We start from the raw sequence: 7,307 nt of genomic DNA, 5'->3' as shown, positions 1-7,307 counted from the left end.
CCTCTTATTAAGAGAGCATGCATGTGTGTTTGAGCCAAGATTTCGGGCCCCAGCTTTGTTCTCCATGGGAACCTTCGATGGAGTAATTGAGGACGCGACTCCCCCCCTTTTTGCCCAGAGGGAGGTATCTGTGTTCTTCCGCGCCTCGGAGAACGCCACTCTCGGCTTTCCGAGACTCTACTACACTTTGCATGCAACAATTTGTTCGACCCCTTTTATCCCAAACACCTTTCAGTATCATGAGTGGGATCATGTGTAGTGCAGCTGGCCCCAGCGGGAATCACACCATTCATTCACCCCGGCTGAGTTAGTGCCTTGTTTTTTACCAATCGAGCTTCGCAGAGACCACCTGTCTGTTCCTGCGTCTGAATCTGTCCCGGTAAAGTAAAAACAAACAAAAACAATCAAATAATGGAAAATATCCCCTTTTCCCCATATATATCCATTCCAATCATTTATAAACAACTATGAGAGAAATACTGTGAGTGTTTCGGAAATATAGTTTTTGTCCTTTTGTTTGACAGGAAGTTAGTTAAGTACACACATTTCAAAGTAAAGGTCCATAAAGTATAGTTTTTCTTTACAGCTCCTCTGGTCTTTGTAGTGATAAATGCTTTTTTATTTTCAAGGTCAGGGTTACACTCAATATGAATTTAACCTCAGATAATTGATAAAAGACTTTAACTGCATACGTTTAGTCCAGCTTAGCAGTTAGCTATCCTCTGCTAATGGCGCCTTCAACGACGCAAAACCATTTGTATCAAAACAAAAAGTATTTTTTCAAGATTAGTAATCGTTAGCCATATTCCCTGACTTCTATTCATGCCTTAAAAAAACACATCTCCAAATTAGTTTACCAAGTCTTTGGCTTCTTTTTAAACAAAAACAAGTAGTGAAGGGGGTTATTATAACAGGTGTCATTTCAAGAGTACAACTTTAGGAGAACCAACAGACCTTCAAAACGGAGAAAAAGTGTTTTCTTCCACCTCAAAAGACAAACGGATAACCACCGGGTCACCTCTGAGATGCACATTGTTCCTTGAAAATCGCAGACGTTTGGGTTTAGATGATTTCGGCCCTTGTCTTCCACTCTCTGTCTCAACAGAAACAGAAGGGAGGGTTCGAGGTAAGTGTGGAGAGCGGAGGGGAGGAGGGAGCTGAGGGAGCTGAGGGATAAAGAGAGTTTGTTTTGGTCGGAAAAATCTGCTCTGGAAGTCGCATAGTAAGCTTTTAAATGACCAAAAGGTCACTTTACAAGCAAGCACCAAGACAGCTTTTTGATATGATTGGTAGCTTGCTAGCAAAAAATGTAGCAGTGTAGAAATATTTGAGCTTTTTTTCCACGGAGCTAGCTTCTTCTAGAATCAGTCTTTGTGCTGAGCTAGTCTGAAATTGGTGCAATTTGTTTCGATTCTCTTGCACAGTTTCAGAAAGTGATGGTAAGTCTTTAGATTTTGCCAAAAACTAGCTTAAGATTAGCCTGTCTAAAGATACACTGGATGTTTTGGTGGTGATTTAGCCAAACTTTGCACAGACTAATCCCTCATAACACTCATATTTCAGTCAGCTTTATTGGCACATTAAGGTTTTAACTGTGACATCAAAGCATTGTCCTTTTAACCCTCTTCCACAAGCCTGTTGCTCCCCTCTCAGTCCTTCCCCTCTTTAACCTCTTGTTACGGAAAAAACCGGACAGCATCGTGACAGCCGGAATACCAGCCTCCAATCTCTCCCACAATGACGGTCGAGCTACCAGTCGAGCCGACAGGCAACCCAACTCTTCCCGGGGGAAATATCAGCTGCTTTTCAGAGGAAGCCTGATTCCTGCGAACGGCCGTCTGGCGTGAGACCAGTCAGAACCCCTCAACCTTTCCCGCCTTTCATGTGCTAACCGAGCGAACAACTGAACTCATGTAGCCCTTAACCTTTTGCCCTTTTTCTGCCTCACTTTTTAGTATTAATGTAAGAGCATTTCAGATTAGGTTTGAATTTCTGCAGAATCCAAACCCTCTGGAAATCATAAAGCAAGGCTTAGGTATCCTTTTATATTTTATTTAAAATGACACTAACATGCATTTCTATTGAGTAATTTAGGTGCGGCCATTTAAAAAAAACAAATCTCTGAGTAAAACAAGCTGTTTAAAGATGATTTCATGAGAATCTAGACACTGTCCGCAGCAGTTTATGAGTATTGTGTGACTCCGAGGGCCAGACAAGACAGAACAAAGAGACATGTGCGTGCAAAAGTGTGTGTTTGCATGTGTAAAAAGTGTGTGTGAGTCATTCCCAGTATCAGTCAGACCAGAAACCAGCTTGTAGGCTTAAAGATGCAAATTTTTTGTACCAGTGGCTTTGGCTCATTTATCCTGCATGATGATGTCGAGTTGTCTGCGTCTAAAGACACACGAGGGAGTTTAATGTTGAATTGAACTGCAAATTAATGCAAAATCATGGTTTTATTAGCTGCTTTTTTTCATTGCAATCATGCAAAATCAGACAACAGTTGCAAGTTTATTAAACTTAATTTGATTAACTTGACTTTAGCGTGTTTTTTACTCTAAAATCAGAGGCCTAATCCAAATACTTCTTCGGTAAATTAAGACACAGCGATATGTAAAATCCCCAAAAAAAGATATTTTATTAAATTGGAAGCACAACTTCACGTTATTTCTTTAATTCTTCATGTGTTTCACTGGTTTAAAACTTAGATTTGTGCTAATTTAAGTGAGAATTTGCACCAAAATCAAGTTTCGGGACCTCTGTTATGTCAGTTTTGTGCGGAAATGTTGGAAATTTCTACTTTCACGCGTTCAATTTGGAGCGAGAAGGCTTTCTGTAATAGAAGAACTCATCTCATTCAGAACAAAGGGGGCTTGGTGTTTACTGTGAGGGGAATCCATAGTTTGCTTTTGCCTCGGTGCCCTCTTGGTAGGATCTATGACCATGTGTGCGTCTCAGAATACCAACAAAAAAAAGTGTTCAAATTGTCTTTAATTTGTCAGAAAATCATGTCTGTTCAGCTTCTTTTTTGCCACGTGTTCTTGGATGTTTTCCCTGTTTACGGTCGATTAGAGCTCCACTTTGTTTCTTTGTGCCGTGCCCTCGTCTGCTCTTCTCTTCTGACAGTAAACATGCCACGGCGCCCTCTGCTGGTCGACTCACGTCACTACAGAAAGTCGTCTGCTGCTATTGTGCTGTAACAAAGGAGCGGAGCCAACAAAGCTGAACCACACACACACACAGGAAACACAAAGGAAAGCATGCTTCTCTTTGTTACTCTCTCATTCTGTTATTTCAGAAGCAGCACACTTTGCGACATGACTGCTGCTGTTGACAGTTCAATACAAACACACTCAGACAGCTTTATTTAAAAATTCAGCTGTGAACAAAATGTTTAAATCTGCACAGGTTCAAAATTCACATTCAAACTAGTACACCTATTTTAACTATGACCTCCATACTGTATATGATGAGAGCTAACAGAAGTATTACAAGTACTCTTTATGATTTGGTCTTAATAGTTTTTGTGTTTAAGTTTGTAAATCAGTTAATTATCAAGCAGTATTATTGAATATGAACTTTGATTTATTTTGAGGTTCTCTTCATATCAAAAGCTCTCTATGTGGCCAACATGCATCACTGCTTTCAAAACAAAAGCACCAAAATGCAATATAAATGGACTTTAAATGGACTTGTATAGCACCTTATTGTTTTCTGACTTTTCTTTACACCGCAGGTCACACCTACGCATTCACACGCCGCAGACAAAGCTGCAGGAGCAACTTGGGGTTAAGTGTCTTGCATATACATATCAGACATGTTACTGCAGGAGCTGGGGATTGAACCCTCAGCCTTCTGCTTGAGAGAGGACCGACTCTACCAGCTGATCCACAACTACCACATATACATCCAAATACACAAAAATATGCATTTCAGCCCCGATTTCTGTCTCCTCTGAAGACACTGCAGAGAGGGATAATTATTTGAGTAAATCAGGCAAAGCGAGCACTCTGGTCTCAGTTAGTCTGGTCTTGACTACAACACTACTCCACCCTAAATCCTAAAAGCACTGAACCCTCACAGGCTTTAACGTCTGCAGGTCTGCAGCGCGTGAGTGAGATATTTATGACTAGATATTAGACAAATACGCTTGCTAAGATTTGAAATATTTTACAGTGTACTCCTCTACAAAACACCATATATGGTCACAACAAGATGCTTGCAGAGAGAACCTATATGGCACAATTTTTACAATAAGTTTTATTTTATTAAGTTGCTTAATAAACTGTGATGAATTTACTGGCAGTAGAGCACAAACTGCAGGATTGCAAAAAGGGAATTAAAACAAATCTGTAATGTGATATAATGTTGTCATCATAGAGGGTAAGGGTTTCTGTATATTTATGGTGACAAATGTTGCTTGCCCTGAGGATGACATCCATATAAATAATCCAGGTTTAATCTGGCCATCTCCCATTCCTCAATATTCTCTAATCTTTCCAATCCATATTCCTCCTTATTCTATATCACTATACCATAATCCATACTAACCCACCCATTCCTACCGCCATTAACGCCCGGATCCCCGCGTAAATCCTCTCATAATCTGGGCTCTATAGCTCTGACACGCGACGGCCCGTTGGGAGCTCTTTGCAGTCGGTCAGAGGAAACATGAATCTCAGATGCACATAAATGTAGAAATGAATGATTTTCTTTTTGGATGCATTCGAGGGATTGTGGTGACCAAACACACAGTTTTTGCACGTATGTCCAATCACAACTTTATTGCATGCTTCTCTATCTCCAACTACAACCAGAAGCAAATGAAGACAACTAAGATTTAGCAAAACATCCCATAATCCTCGATAAAATGTGTCTGCTTCAAACCGACACAAGAATCTGTTCCGCTGTGGACCGTACAAATGTTATGGGTACGTTAAAGTGTGCTGCGGTTAGCATAAGGGAGGTGGGTTCAATTCCGTGGCTTGATGGGCAAGTTCCCTTCTGTGCATGTCTTGGCTCCAAATGGTGTCCATCCATCCATCCATCCATCCATCCATCCATCCATCCATCATCCATCCATCAATCAATCCATCCATCCGTCCATCTGTCCCTCCATTCATCAATCCCTCCATCCATCCATCCATCCATCCATCAATCAATCCATCCATCCATCAATCAATCAATCCATCCATCCATCAATCAATCCATCCATCCGTCCATCCATCCATCCATCCATCATCCATCCATCCATTTTGTTCGGCTTATCTGAGGTCTCGTCGGGTGATTCCGAGGCATTTGCAGGTCAGACAGGATATATAATCCCTCCAGGGAATTCTGAGTGTTCCTCGGGATCTCCTCCCAATTGGGCGTGCCAGGAAAACCTCCAAAGGGAGGCGTCCAGGAGGCACCCTGATCAGATGCCCAAACCACCTCAACTGGCTCCTTTCGATATTAAGGGGCAGTGTCTCTACACCAATCTTTAAGGCCCAGCCAACCTCTGCAATCTTTTCCTTTTGGTCCCTTCCCACAGCTCATGTGACATTTGTAACTAAGATCGACAGAACCATGAGCTTTGCCTTCAGGTTCAGCTCCCTCTTCACCACAACAGCTTCGCCCACATTACTCAATCGTCAACCGTCAATCTCACGGTTCTTCTTACCGTCACTCATGAACAAGACCCCAAGGCCCCCGAGACCCTGAGAAACTTAAACTCCAAATGAAGTCACCAGAGCATTACGTCAGCGCCCGTCGAGGAGGTGTTGTGGCTTCAATTCAGTACAACGGATGGAGAACTGAAGCGCAGTCATTTACAGTCTATGGTAAACATCTGTTTTAAAGGTGCTAAATAAATAATGTTTATTTCTATGATGTGGAAGTTCACACGTGTGTTGACTTTCTTTTTAATTTCTATTTTCTTCTTGAATATCTTCGTTATTTAAACAAAACAACTGAAAAATGTCAAATCAATTTGCATCAGTTCCATAGAAACTGATTTTCATGAACAGGAATCAAACCCTGAAGACTCATCAGTTAGGGGTAGGCAGTGGTGTGGTGGTGCCTGAAGAAGAGGGTATACTCTTATTTTAAGTGGCCCGTCCACCAAAGGATAAATGGCCTCTGTTAAAAACAATGGCTTTTATTTAGTTAGTGCGTACTAGCCAATTAGAGACAGAGTGGGGAGGGTCATCCCTTCACCAGTCTAGGAAAAAAAGTGCAGCATACTACTGAATATAGTCAGTTAATCAAGGGTGTGAATCAGAGGAGATTTAGAAGTGGGTATACCGTATGGAGACTGAAAAATAAGTGTGTATGCCTGTGTATACTCTGCACTACACCACAGGGGTTAGGTTAGGTAGAGGAGTTTGGAAAGCTCTGCCTGTCACTGTATGTATTTTAAACACACACACACACGCACACACACACACACACACACACACACACACGCACACACACACACACACACACACACACACACGCACACACACACACACACACACACACACACACACACACACACACACACACACACACACACACACACACACAGAGGGAGGATCAGCAGGGATAATCCTCAGAGCTGCAGGAGGCCATCTGTGGCTTGAACTGACTATAGTTTTCCTTCTTCTGTTGCATCACCAGGGGGCGCTGTAGGCTTGTCTGTGAATTTGCTCACACACAGACACACACATACACGGAGTCTCAACACAGAACTTATAACTTATAAATAATATGTATTTCCATGTTTGTCATGCAGGTTTTATCTTTATGACAAAGTGGAATCAGTTCTGCTGCTACAACTATAGAAAACTTTTTCAAAACAACTTCCTGATTCTAACATTTATTCATATTTACAGAGAAACAGGTCTGGTTAACTCACTAAAACTCTAAACACAGCAAACACATTAAATGTAAACATGTTAACAAATAGAACCATCGAAAGATGACCAAGAAAAGATCAACTCTGTTTTAGTTGCAAACAGAATTCTCGGATCGCCTTAAGAGGACATTTATAAGATTTCCTGTGATAACGTAAAAAAAGAAACGATCATTTTCTCCAGATCTTGACCTGCTTATTTTTTTAAATCTTGGAATACTGACGTCGGTTTTCCCACAATGAGTTAATTTCCTTTTCCCTTTCCCTCGTCTCCCTTCAGACGGAGGAACGGAGAAGCTAAGGAGGATGAGGCTGACACACAGCTTCTGCACATCCCTGCTTTGCTGAGTCACCGCTTCTCGACCTCTACACATAGTTCACACACGACAAGACTTCATCTCCTCGCTGTCAGCCGTTAATACACAAACAC

Source organism: Labrus mixtus, chromosome 23, assembly GCF_963584025.1.
Source record: "Labrus mixtus chromosome 23, fLabMix1.1, whole genome shotgun sequence".
Classification (NCBI taxonomy): Eukaryota; Metazoa; Chordata; class Actinopteri; order Labriformes; family Labridae; genus Labrus; species Labrus mixtus.
The sequence above is the reverse complement of the archived record's forward strand: the minus strand, read 5'-3'. Positions refer to the sequence as shown.